This window comes from Cygnus olor, chromosome 7 (genome assembly GCF_009769625.2).
Source record: "Cygnus olor isolate bCygOlo1 chromosome 7, bCygOlo1.pri.v2, whole genome shotgun sequence".
NCBI classification, from domain to species: Eukaryota; Metazoa; Chordata; class Aves; order Anseriformes; family Anatidae; genus Cygnus; species Cygnus olor.
In genome coordinates, this window is record NC_049175.1 from 28,997,326 (window position 1) to 29,009,917 (window position 12,592).

General features: G+C 43.8%; 1 protein-coding gene across 2 annotated transcripts in view; it reads left to right on the forward strand.

Annotated features, from left to right (window-relative positions):
* The first annotated feature begins 10,558 nt into the window (after positions 1-10,558).
* Positions 10,559-12,592, forward strand: part of HABP2 (hyaluronan binding protein 2) — a 73,450-nt gene continuing 71,416 nt past the window's right edge. For both annotated transcript variants that reach the window (XM_040563795.1, XM_040563797.1), the window contains exon 1: positions 10,559-11,213. The gene's annotated coding sequence lies outside the window, so the exon portion shown is untranslated. The remainder of the gene's footprint in view (positions 11,214-12,592) is intronic.

Genomic DNA, 12,592 nt, shown 5'->3' on the forward strand with positions numbered 1-12,592 from the left:
TTTGGGATGAGGAAAGGGGGTTCCCGGTGGGCAGCAGGCAGCTGGGGGAGCATGGAATGGGGAAACTGAGGCAAAGCGACCCACGCTAGGAGGTTCCCCTGCAGTAACATGGCAAATCCACAGCAGAAATAACACCGGGGACCAACCACCTGGGTTGCCAGTTTCTGGCTCAACAGGATCCCTCTGTGATGTGAAGGAAAGAAAAATCCCCAGCAGCCCAAAATATGCATGGAAACGGGCAAGTGACTGAGCCTCGTGTGGCTGTAGTGGCTGGGGCAGCAGCTGCTGTAGGTGGCGATGGCTGTTCATGGTTGATTGGAACTTTTTTTCCTTTTATTTGGAAATGGATGGGGTTTGGGCATGTTGCTTTAAAAATCCACAAATTAATGAAATTCTGGAATGAAGCATCTGATTAAGAAGAAGAAGAGAAAGAAGCAGGAAACAACCAAAGCCCAACTCATTTCAATCAGAAGAAATAGTTTGGGCTTTTGAAACAAAATAGGTTTTCTTTTAGGAAGGTAGGAATGAATGGAGAAGTTCACCATGCTGAGAGGTGCAAAGCGGTATCATTTATGAAAATGTTGTTTCAATTGATTGGACGTTTTTCCACTTTTGCATGGAAGGAAATATTTGAATTCCAGAGTTTTCCTGTTTCGGAACAGAAAGAATGGGGTTTTTACAGGCTGTGGGGCGTTCTGCAGAGTGGAAAAGCTGGTTCCCAAAAACTCCAGCTCTAATACATTTAATTAGATATCTTCCTGCCCATAGCTGCCAGTTGAGTTTGCTGTTAAAGAAGGAGAGGGAAGGCTGAGAACAGAGGGAGGTGGTTCAAGATGTTCCCTGCAGCTCCTGGGTTGTTGCTGCAGGAAGCCCCTCAGCGCTCCCTGTGTCTTAGCATTCCCCTCCCTGAAACAGGTAGACCTGTAATTATTTGTTATAAAGTTTATTAGTGTCCTTGGCACGTTGCAGCAGAGGCAGATTAAGACCACCTTGGCCCCAAGGAGTTTGCTGGTACACTGCCACCCTCACTGGGGCTTGGCAGGAGACTTAATACATTAATTTCACAAAGCGCTTTGAGATCAGGGGATGAAAGCTGCTATAGAAGTGCAAAATATAATGATTAATTGCCTTTTCTTGGTAGGAAGTTGCTATCATCTCTTCACTTTCTATGACTGGCAAACCGGAGGGAGTATTTAACTTTTAAAAAAAAAACACATCATCTTTACAAAGTAACAAATTAAGATGCAAATCTGGAGGGGTTTTTTCCCTCTTCTTTTTTTCCTCTCTCCCTTTCTCTCTCTCTCTTTTTTTTTTTTTTTTTTTTTTTTTTTTGCTAATTGGCAGAAAATTAATGACTGTGTTTCTGACTGAGCAGATGCTCCTGTCAAAAAAGGCAGATTTGGAATTTCTCTAACCCTCCTTTTAAAAACACATCAAGAAGGCAGTAGCATGTGGCAGGTCAGAAATTAAGCGAAGGTAACTGTGCAGATTGTACAGAACACAAAGGAGGTTTTGTGCGTGTGTGTGTGTGAGGCTGAGTGAGTGGGGGGGCTTTTTCTTTCCCCATCTCTCCCTTTTGTTTTAACTTCCTTGCATCGGATTTTATGGGATTTTTTTTTTTTTAATTTTTGTTGTGCTTTTTTTTTTTTTTTAAAGCCCGTATTCCACTGCAGCTCATAATTAGCAGCCAGGCCTCTGGGACCTAATTAACCAATTCAATTAACAAAAAAAGCATACAAGTCACCCTGACATTTGTCAGCCATTAGGAGGGATGTCAGGCTGGCAGGTTCTACCGACACATTAATGATGATTAGCTCATTTGCAGCTCACTTTTACCCCAGGTGTCCACCTGGAGAGACTGGCACGAAACACTCTGCAGACAGAGAGAGGGGCTGGGGCTTTGCCGCAACTGCGGTGACCCTCAAAGGGAGTTTTGACCTTTCATTGAGCGTATAATCAATAAGTTTTTTGCCTCGGTTAAGAGAAGCTGCTGTCCCCTCATCTGGCTCCCACGTTCGCTAACCTTCAGAGAAGCAGGAGCCCAAACAGCCAGGGGATGGTGCTTGCCCCAGGGGCTGAAAACCCTCGTTTTCAACTCCTTCAGTGGGAGAAGCCTTTAGAAACATTTTCCTTGTCGATAGCACTGTTTGCTTGCTTACCACAGCAGGGCTCCTTCACTTGGCTGGGGCTGCTTCTTAGTTCAAGCCAAGCTCTTTGTTCTCGGAATTGATTAACTACAGTACTCTATATAATATAGGCAGATATTTATATAGACGTCGCTTCCGTTCCTGCCTCTGATCTCCCTTAATTTAACTCCATTTCCCCAGCAGCTCTGATTTAATAATAAGTGGCTGATCATTACGGAAATGGAACCAGGAAAAACGCAAGCCAAGAAGGCTTCCAGGATGGAGGGGTGTTTGGCGCTTTTGCCTATTTCCCTTATTTCAGCACCTGAGAGCAACTTTCCTGTCCCACCTGGGCAGCGTGTTCCTGGTCACTGGAGTCCCCTGGGAGCTTTGACCTCTGCAGGGATGCTCACAGTTTCCCTCTCATCCAGACCCATCTGACCATGCTTTTCCAGGGTGCCAGAACATACTGGTTGCCTCCTGGTTGCCTGGTATTCTTGCCCATAGTGCTGTTGGCCAGCCCCAGACAAGAACAGAGCACAAAATGCTATCAAGGAGTGGATTTCTTCCTTGATTTGGGAATTTTGCAAGTTTTCTGCCCACAGGGTGAAGTCCTTGCAACCAGATGCGGCGATGGCAAACTGCGAACCCCAGGCACCATCCCTCAACAGGAGAGAAGCTCAGCCAGCAGTTCAAAGGGAATCAGGTGCTTGTCTTAATTTCAATTAAATCTCAACAGTGTGTCCGCATTGACTAATCACCGAGGGGCTGATCCAGCTCCCTCTGCAAAGCAGGACCTGTATCAATCGCTAGAGCCAAACACTCCTTCCTGGAAATCGGCAGTGCACAATAGTAAATACAGAGAGCTGGGACTATTCATGTGTTAACAATGCAGTGGCGGCAGCCCTTTATTGTCACATACATTGTTAAACCCACAAAGAGCAACTGGTAGGTTAAATCTATTTTAGCTGGGAAAGCTTGACAAAAATCCTTGCCACCAAGCATTTGATACTGATCACAGTGTCACATCAGGGAACAGGCAGCTCAAAAGAACGAGTCATTTTTATTTCTGAACTTTAGAGGCAACGGCCTCTCCTCTACACTGGCTCCCCAGGTCTTAGTCCTCTTAGTAGGAGGTGGGCTTTTTTTTTCTTCTGTGCCACTCAATGAGAGCAGATCTGGGAGGGAGAAAAAAAAAAAAGCAGGAAACATACAATGCTATATTGAGGCAATGCAGGTGGATGGGGAATGTGAACACAAGCTTCTCTTTCTCAAGGGAAATCAAATCCAAAGCTTGGGGTGGCAGCAAAAGGTGTGACTGGTGAGGCAGCAGGACACCTTGGTGGCAAGAATTGTGGCGTAAATCAGCTGTCCTCTCCCACAGCTAGAGCATCACTCCAATATAAATACCTTGGAATTAATATGAAAGCCTCAATTCAGATGGATTTGTTTGAGTTGCAAACATTACTGTAACCTATTTATTTTTTGTAGGAGTTTTGTATGCAACGGGACCAGTCATTTCCCGGTGATGCATCTCCTTCTGAAATCACGCTAATTTTTATGTCCTCCCAGGCAGATTCCACAAAGGTCTCTATTAAAAAACTTTGGGCATTGAGAATGACAAATTTGCCAAAAAGAACATGGGAAAATTTTCTTATACAGCCCCTATTGGTTTTATAGCACGTGTATTGATTTTATGGGGACAGTGAAGATAGCTCTGTAAATGTAGATGCCTTTCATGTTAAAGTGCCACTCTTAAATTTTAAAAGTGGCCTTTCCCATTAGTAGGGAGTCAGTGGGAGGATAAGATCTGGGGCTCTCAGCACAAGGCTTCACCACTGCTTATAACCCCGGTGCCTCAGAGTGATAGGAACAGCAGTGGATGGAAAGTTACATGTTCTGTATTTGCTGGAGAAATGGGGACCAAGTCTTGCCCAAGTGCCATCTTGGTAGACAGTATCACATCAGCTGCCTCCAACACCTTTTTTCCCACCTGCATCTTGTTTCTTCTCACTGAATCATGCCTGATAGGAGCAAACAGGTCCTAGAGCAGCATCTCTCTCTCTGTCATACCACCAGCATGAGGGGGCTGTGACAAGAGCACAGACCATCTCCGAGTCTCCAGGATCCCCCCATAAGGGCAATCCTGTAGCACATGTCAAACCACGCATGGAAAGGAGCTGTCTGCTTCTTTGCCACATCTCCTCTGCTCAGTTTACCCTGCTGCATTAGTGCTCTGAGAACTTCCACGGGGACACCACACGCCAAATAGGCATCACCCACCTGAGCTCGAGTGTTGGGAGCCTTGGAGGTACCCCAGGGCCAAGGGGAAACAGCACCTGTGGCTTGGTCCCACTGCAGGAGGCTGCAGCTCAGTTTTGGTCCCTACACCCAGAATTCTCTGTGGTATTGCCACTCTGCTGTGAACCTTATGGCTCAATTTTATGGATGGATTTTAGGCCATTGAAAGTCAGCCAGACAGCACGAAGAGGTTGTTTGCTCAGCTATAGCAGGAGTATCTGAAAACACTGACATCTTGTGACAGTTTGGAGTGAGATGACAACAGAAAAGAGCTGGAGAGACTGCAGGATGTCCATGCCTCGTTAAGGACTGGAGATTTTAAAGAGGTTTTTACATATTATTGCCATTTTTCACACGCCTTCTGCACCACAGCCAATATGCAGACCCTGCTGCTACCAGCGTGCGCAGGTCTGCATGGGCAGTTAAGCGCATTTAAGCCCTGAGCTTCTGCCCACCTTGCTGCCCGTGTTTACTCTTCCCCTTCAGATGAAGGCATTACAGGCTGAGGCTTGAGATACTGAAATCCTTCTGGAAAATGCTTGAGCTCCTGTCTCCACAAGGTGTGCATGAATTTTGGCAAATCTCACACAGCCAGAGGAAAGGTGAGGGGCAGATTTCTTGAAGACTCCTGCTCAGCTATATGAATGGTCCTCATCCATCCAAGTGCAAAGTCAGACTGGCTTGCTTTCCCCCTTTGGCTGTGAAATGGCCAGTCAGGGATTCTCACCAGGCTGAGCAGGGGACCTGCTTTAAAATTATAAGATAAAAAAGTAATTGGAGACATTTATTCCTTTAGCTATTTACTTATGTCTTTTTTTAGGGGAGAAGGGAGTAGTAACACATTTTCAAATTTTATTGGCAATGGCCACGACTGATTATTTTTTAAAAAAAGAAATATCAAAACTTATGTATATTCACATGACTCCCAGAACTGGCAATTTAAGGAAGATTGAAGATTCAATATAAAGCTGGGCAAGCTGGTTGTGGTGCACTCAGATTGAAAGCTGATTCTTAACTTATTTGAATGGCAGAAAAGCAATAAAAATAATGTGATAATAAGACATTAATTATTCCCCACTTCTCAACTGTACAAATGTTGTTAAATAAATATGAATCTTGTCTAATCAGTTAAACAGTCCCAGAATTCTCATTTGCAAGAATATGTTACAAGGAGCATCAAATAAATAGATACATAAAATTATGAGAAACAAAGTGAAAGACTTGCTGTGAAAATTTCAAATGAAAAAACAAAGTTGTTTTGCTTTGAAAAGAAATAGCTGTATGCTGGTTGAGAAACCAGTCAGCGTTTTCCAACTACTTTTATTAAAGAGAAACTAGACTGTTTTCAAATTTCTTTCTTTGAAAGAACCTGAGGTGTTACGAATACTCTGCTAAGCAGAGTCCAGGTAAGGCTGATGAACTGCTTTAACCAGCCTCTGTTTCCAAAATTAAAGTTCTGTGGGCAGAAGAGGTCGTGAGGGTGGCTTGCTTTTTCCTTATTGAAGTCGTGTTTGGGCTTCACAGATTTTAAAGCCAGAAGGGACTATTATGATTCCCTTGCCTGACCTCCTGCGTAACACAGACTGCAGAACCTCACCCAATAATTTTCGCATCAAACCCATAACTTCTGTTTGATCTAGAGCATATCTTTTACATCAAGACTGGATATCTTCTTAAAGACTTCAAAAGTGATGGGGAATCTACCAAGCTCCTAGATAAGATAGTTTGAATTTGTCTAACTTCAGCTTTCAATCACTGGATCTCATTATGCCTTTTTCTGCTAGATTAAAGACCCCTTTTCCATCAGAAATCTCTTCCCCATGTAGGTACTTGAAGACCTTGAGAGGGTGATAAGAGAGGATGATATTTCTTGAATGGGCAAAGAGAATGTGTCATCTTAACAAAGATAAAAACTTATCCCATGGATATTCTTTATTTTCCCCCCAGCTTAAAGCTGGTAAAAGGTGAAACGGTGGACTACTCAGGTGAGTAAAGATTGTTCCCAAGAATAAGGGCTACATCATGAGACTCTAACTCACTCCTCGTAAGGTGTATTACTGAAAATGTCTGTCAATTAAATTACATTTCATTTTGCCAGGTAGCAACATGATATAGTGGGATGCACTATCTGCCCACATGATCAGAGACTCTGTTTTTAACAGGCATTTAACAGTTTTAAAAACACTCAGGAATGATTCGTTTCATAATTTTTTATCCCTTGCTTTCTAAACGCAAGTACAAGAATAGCTTCACCTCAGGCTACGTCTGTTTTAGAAATGTTTACTACAGTCCCTGCAAATACAGTCCATTTTTTTTGTACAAATCTACATGAAGGGCTAATTTTTGCTGTAGGCTAATTGTGAAATTACATAGACATTTCTTTAAAAAAAAAAAACACAACAAAACCCAGCACCTCCATTCCCAAACAACCTCTCACCCACCCGTCTAAAACAGTCGTACTGTTGGAAAGTAGGGAAAATGAAGCAGAAGAAAGAAGTATTTGCATGAAGGTCAGTGTCTCCTATTCTTCATGGAAGACCTCTTTTCCCTGCTCTTTGCACTACTTGCAGGAAACCGCAGTAATTATTTGGCCAAGGAGTTTACAGGAACATTGGCTTATTGTTGATCCAAGGTGGATACTGCCACAGTGTGTATTTAGCCAGAATGCCCCACGCCTCTGTGTGAAGGAACAAAGGAGATTAATAATGATTAGTGGTGAGCCGTGTGCTCCTGGGATTCAAGTTATAAACTCTGTCCTGCATCCCTTTTGACAGGACACACCACTCACTTCCACACACACTGGCTGACTTTAAATGCCTGGAAACATTAGTCTGTTCAGCATTGATTTTGTTGACTTTTCTTGGTTTGCCCTTCTCATCCTCAGCCCTGGGAGTCACTCTCCTTGTTTTTTGTTTTTTTCTTTTTTTTTCTTTCTTTCTCAGTTTCATTTCAGTTGGAACTGTGTTTTCATTTAGTATTAAGGAGCACACATGGACTCTTCTCTGCTTCCTCTTCAGTCAAAGTAGGCACCTCGAAATACACATTTGTGCACCTGAATTTGTGGGTGCACTGCTGAAGGCACCACCACTGTTCTGGGTCATGGTGGCAGTCACTAACACCACATTGCAAAAGCATATATAAATGCATTTGCCACTAGAACAGCAGAAGTTAAGCACCCATAGACTAAAGGGGAAAATGGGGAAATGTTTCATTAGATACCTTCAGTAGGAACTTTAAAAATCTAATTATTACAGCAGCTGTTTAACTCAAACTGCTCTTTCCAAAATGTGTCACGGATCAAGCTGGGGCAGTTTTCCACTAGCTCTCTAACTCCTTTGGCCAGCTCTAACCTGTGTGTGTGGCTGCCTGGTGAATGCTTCCCCTGACTGCCCAGGGGCTGGGGCTGGGCAGTGTCCTTCCTCTCCCTGGCAGGGCACAAAGCAGAGGGACCAAGTCTGGGAGGCTGTGGCCCACTGGGCATCTGGGCCACAGCTGGAGGCTCCCAAGCTCATGCCTGGCCTCCTTCCAAAGTCTAGGGAGAAACTGTCAGTCTTCGCGCTAACAATGGCTTTGAGACTGTGGAAATTTTGGATTTTTACTTTTTAAAAAGGTAATTAAAACTTGACAGCCAAACATGATGATGAGCATGAGCCAGGGGCTCTGCAGGACCAAATCCTCAAAGCAGGAGAAGGTCAGAACAACCTGACAGCAAGAACAAGTCCTGCTCAGAGTATAGCTTCTCTTGGGGTTGAAAAATCTTTTCTTAAGATAGCTGTTCACTCCTTTTCATTGTGTGCACATTAGGGATGTGGATGGAAACAGTCTAATGGTATTTCGGCCCAGCTCAGTGATGCTTTGGATAGAGACCAAATTCAGGACATTTCAGCAGAATCGGCTCTATCAACATTTCAAGGTGCTCCAGCCTCTCCTGTGGGTTTAACCACAAGCTCGCTGGGCAGTGGAGGGCTGGCACTCAGCCATTATCATCCGAGGAAATGAAAGGATCTGAAGAAGCTGTGAGGGCTACGTGAACATGGACAGGTCTGTTTTATTAAAGCAGTCAGGGCACACTGTTTACCTTTCGGAGCCAGCATCTGCCAGTATAAACTAACCTTTCCAGTGCTCAGCAGGGAATTAGCCCACAGGACCCACTTTCAGATGCACTGCCAGGTCAGGAACTAAATGAGTACCAGCAGACCCACAGATTGCAAGCACAGAGCAGAAGAAGCAGTGGTTTGCTTCTCTGCCCACCTGTCATGCTGCACAACCATGCCTTCTACGTGCAGGCTGGCCACGCTGCACTAGGCTCCAATCACAAGTATGTTTAAAAAGCTCTTTAGCCTGATTAAACACCACTGTCTTTGGCCATACGCAGGCCCTCTTAAGCAAGGGTTATTAAACTGACATTGGGTAAACACATTTTTTAAGTAAAGGCTTTTGTGAAGGCCAATTATCATTCCAAGTTGTATCAGCTCTCCACAGTCACTGTAGCCTGCCTCCCCACACACAGGTGATGGCTACTAATGTTGTATATGGGAAGAAGAAAAACCTACTTGGAAATAAGTTTCTTTGCACTTGATGGAGGATGTTTCGCTGAATAGGTTTGTATGAATATCAGTTTTCTTCTTTTTTACAAAGAAAAGATTTACCATACACCCTCTCTCCAAATGACTGAGCAGACCTATGGGGCTGCAGGGTACATATATAACATTTTCTCACATTGGCACATTTTAGTCTCTCCTTCACTGAGGCAATTTCTTAACAGGAAGGAAAACATTGATTTCTATTGACAAGTAAAAACAGTCAATGCAGTTTGCTCCTCTTTGTGCTCTGCAGTTACCTGTTCCCTGCATTAGTAATATTCACAGACCAAGTCAAGGAGTCCTTACTTACTACAACGCTCAACCCAAAATCAACATGCTTTTCTGTACATGGTTAATCCAGACAGATCTTTATAATAATTTGGATGATAGATGACCAGTTATCACCTCTACTGAATGATGTTTCAGTAAGTACCAGAAATTCACGTGATGTCCTTCCATCACTAGAAGTACCAAACTGGAATCAGACTGACCTGTGGCAGTAGGATAGACCAATGCGCTACATCAAAGAGCAGCCAGTTTTCAGATCATCTCTAATTCATGCTCTTATTCAAACTTACATTTAAGGCCAACCCACATTTCCAGCTCCTCATCTAGCATCTTCCATGTCAAACTACTAAGTCTTTCCTGCACGGGGGCTGGCCTCCAGCATCACATAAAATGCATTCCCCAAGGTAACAGAGCTCCATAGAGACAGACAACTGAGGCAAGTTTGGAGTCTGAAAACTGGAAAATACTATGCACCAGAAAGTGGCCATTATTTTCTCCCTTTAGGCTGGTAGAGCTTCTCTTTGACAATGCAATGGAAAGTTGTAACATTTTAACCAAAATTCAAATTGATGACAAAAGTGTCATTCCTCTTGGGGACTCTACTTAACATTTCTAGTATTTGAAAAAACAATACCAGTGCACTATCTTCTGAACCAGAGGAATATGTCCTTCTAACAAAGGATATATTCTTTACTCAGTTTTTTTTTCCTGTTAAAAATCTGAAATTCTGAAAAGCCAGCAGCATAAATATATTTTTTGCCTTGCCTTCTACAGCTACTCTTCTAAATAATAACAAAAAACAACTCTGGCTTCCTGTTGAAAACTTGAAAATGAGAGCGGATGGAAGAGTCACTACATGGTTTTGAAAAGCAGACAGAAGCTCAATGCACTCAGGCTCCGAGCTGGGAAAAGTTACGTGCCTCAACAGAGTTAGTGTCACCACCTCTGTGCTCAGGTCTCTCCAACTTGCAAATTACTCGAAGATGTGTGCTTACCAGTTGGTACAACAATAAAGATAGAAATGCTTTTTTTCCCCAACAATAAATGCAAATGATGAAAGACTACTGATGAAAAGAAGAAAGGCAGATAAACCTAGGTTGTCTCCTCATAGGCCACCAGGCAGTGGGCTGGAATGGGGAAGGGTCCCAGGTGGGATGGGTTACTCCCTCAGACAGGTGCTGGTCATCTGGGGTGAGGCACAGCTGCAGAGAAGACATATAGGAGAGCTTGAAAGGAGGCTGAGCTGCTGCTGGAGTCAGGTTTCAGAGTGCATCAATTCTGACTGTAAGAGGTTTGGACTCAAGGGTGTAAGGGGTTGGGACGCTCTGGTGCAACCTTGCTGAAATCATGCTAGGTTGTATGCCAAGTGGGTGGTCTTAGGAGAGCAAACTGAGGAGTCCCTGTGTGTTCTTTCTGAAGTTAGTCCCTCCAAACTGTTATAGGCTATCAGCTGTTGTCTGCTTTGTTCAAATAACAGGGGAAAGGGCTTGTCCCTATACTTGTTGGGGCTGTTTCCTACGCAAATATGGATGGCTGCTCCCTTTCATAAGGGAAAAGAAGGGTGACTGAGCATTATATTCTATGCAGCTATATGAAAGTCTTAGTCTACAATGCCCAGCTGGCAAAGCACCTGCAAATCCAGCACACCAGACCTTGTGAGGTGCACGTCTACCTCTTGAACGTTTGAGATTTTTGGCTGCAGGCAGGGAGATGGTTTGGCAGCCTACAAGGCAGTGGGGTGTAGGGGCTCTCTGGGCCCTTGCAACATCAGCTCAACCTTCTCTGAAACAAGTCAATACCCAGGAGTCGAGAGCCAGAACAAGACATGCATCTGACCTTGGAAGGTGCAGAGAGGACTGATTACTGACACCTTGCCCCTAACTGGATGAGGAAGTGAAATTCCCTGGATCAATTGGTAAGTACTAACAAAGGTCTGATGAAGAGTGTTATTTCCTTTCTCTTGTTGGACTCTGTTGCTCTTTTTTTTTTTAATGCAGGAAAGTTTTGTTAAGAGTCTTTCAGTAGAGGGTCTATGGTAATCTCTGTCCTGAGCTGTAGCCCTTGTAAGGTTGTGCTAACCAACAAGGGGTTTGTAAACTAGTCTTGCTGGGCTAGCCAGGTGAGAAGGGCCACAAGCTACTTGACCAACACTGAATAAAGGCATGGCAGCCAGAGGGTTTAGATGAAGACATTGTTACCACTTACTGCACTAAACAGAGATCTAAACTGTTTTTTTTCTGCACATAGATAATGGGTTGAACTTTAAATCCAATCCCTAAGACACAGAACCGCTTATCTGAGGAACAAAATCGAATTTTCTTCTGAAAATGTTCTACTGAGATATCTTACAGCCTCACTTTTCTTTCCTCTTAGTGTGAAGGTTGGCTGTTGTGCCAAGTAACATTTATCTAGTATCTAATGGAGTGGCATGAAAGCATAGTAGGGAACATTGTCCTCCTTGTTGTTCTGTATGCATCTGCCCTGACTTAAATCAACAGGCTGATTATGTCTGACTTGAGCAGTGTCTAACCTGTACCCCATTAACACTGACATCCTGGCTTGGTGCTGTGTCCTTCCCAGAGGCTGCTGTTGTCAGGTGTACCCATCTGTGGTCCCCACTTCAGTTCAACACAAAGACTTGCTCTGTCACACCCCCAATAGAGTGTTACAGCTACAGCCATGGAAGGAGAGTCAACTATAAATGAAACAGACTTAATTACTTCCCATGGGTACGAAAGTGTCCCAAGCACAGTTAGGAAGGTGGCACCTGGGTGACTGTCAGAGCTTCACTGTTCTCCCAAAAGCCTCCTCCAAGGAGCTGGACTCCTCACTGTGTCCTGGTCTTGGCCTCTGAGCGGCCTCCCACTTGGAGGCACACTGTTCAGCTGCTGGAGATCTCCCCAATTACCCAAAGCTGTTGCTCATCTTGGTTTACCTGTGTACGATCTGCAGTGATACCTCACAGACAAGCTATGAGCTCTCCTTAATGAATGTACATGGAGGACCCAGGCTGGAGAGATGCAAAATAACAAATGAATACAACTGTGTAGCCTCAGAGTGCTCCTAAAGAAAGCTGAGTATGTGATGAAAACAAGTTTTAATAGATCCTGACCAAACATCCCTATGTTGCAGGCCTGCAAGCAAAATCCAGTCTGCCTCATGCCATGTGTGAGGAGACTTGGAGAGCCAATTAAAACTGCATGCAAAATCTTGAAATTTATTTTATTTTACTTTTATTTATCCATCTTGAGCAGAGGATTTTAGGATATGCAGTCCTAGGTACATCTGAAGTGT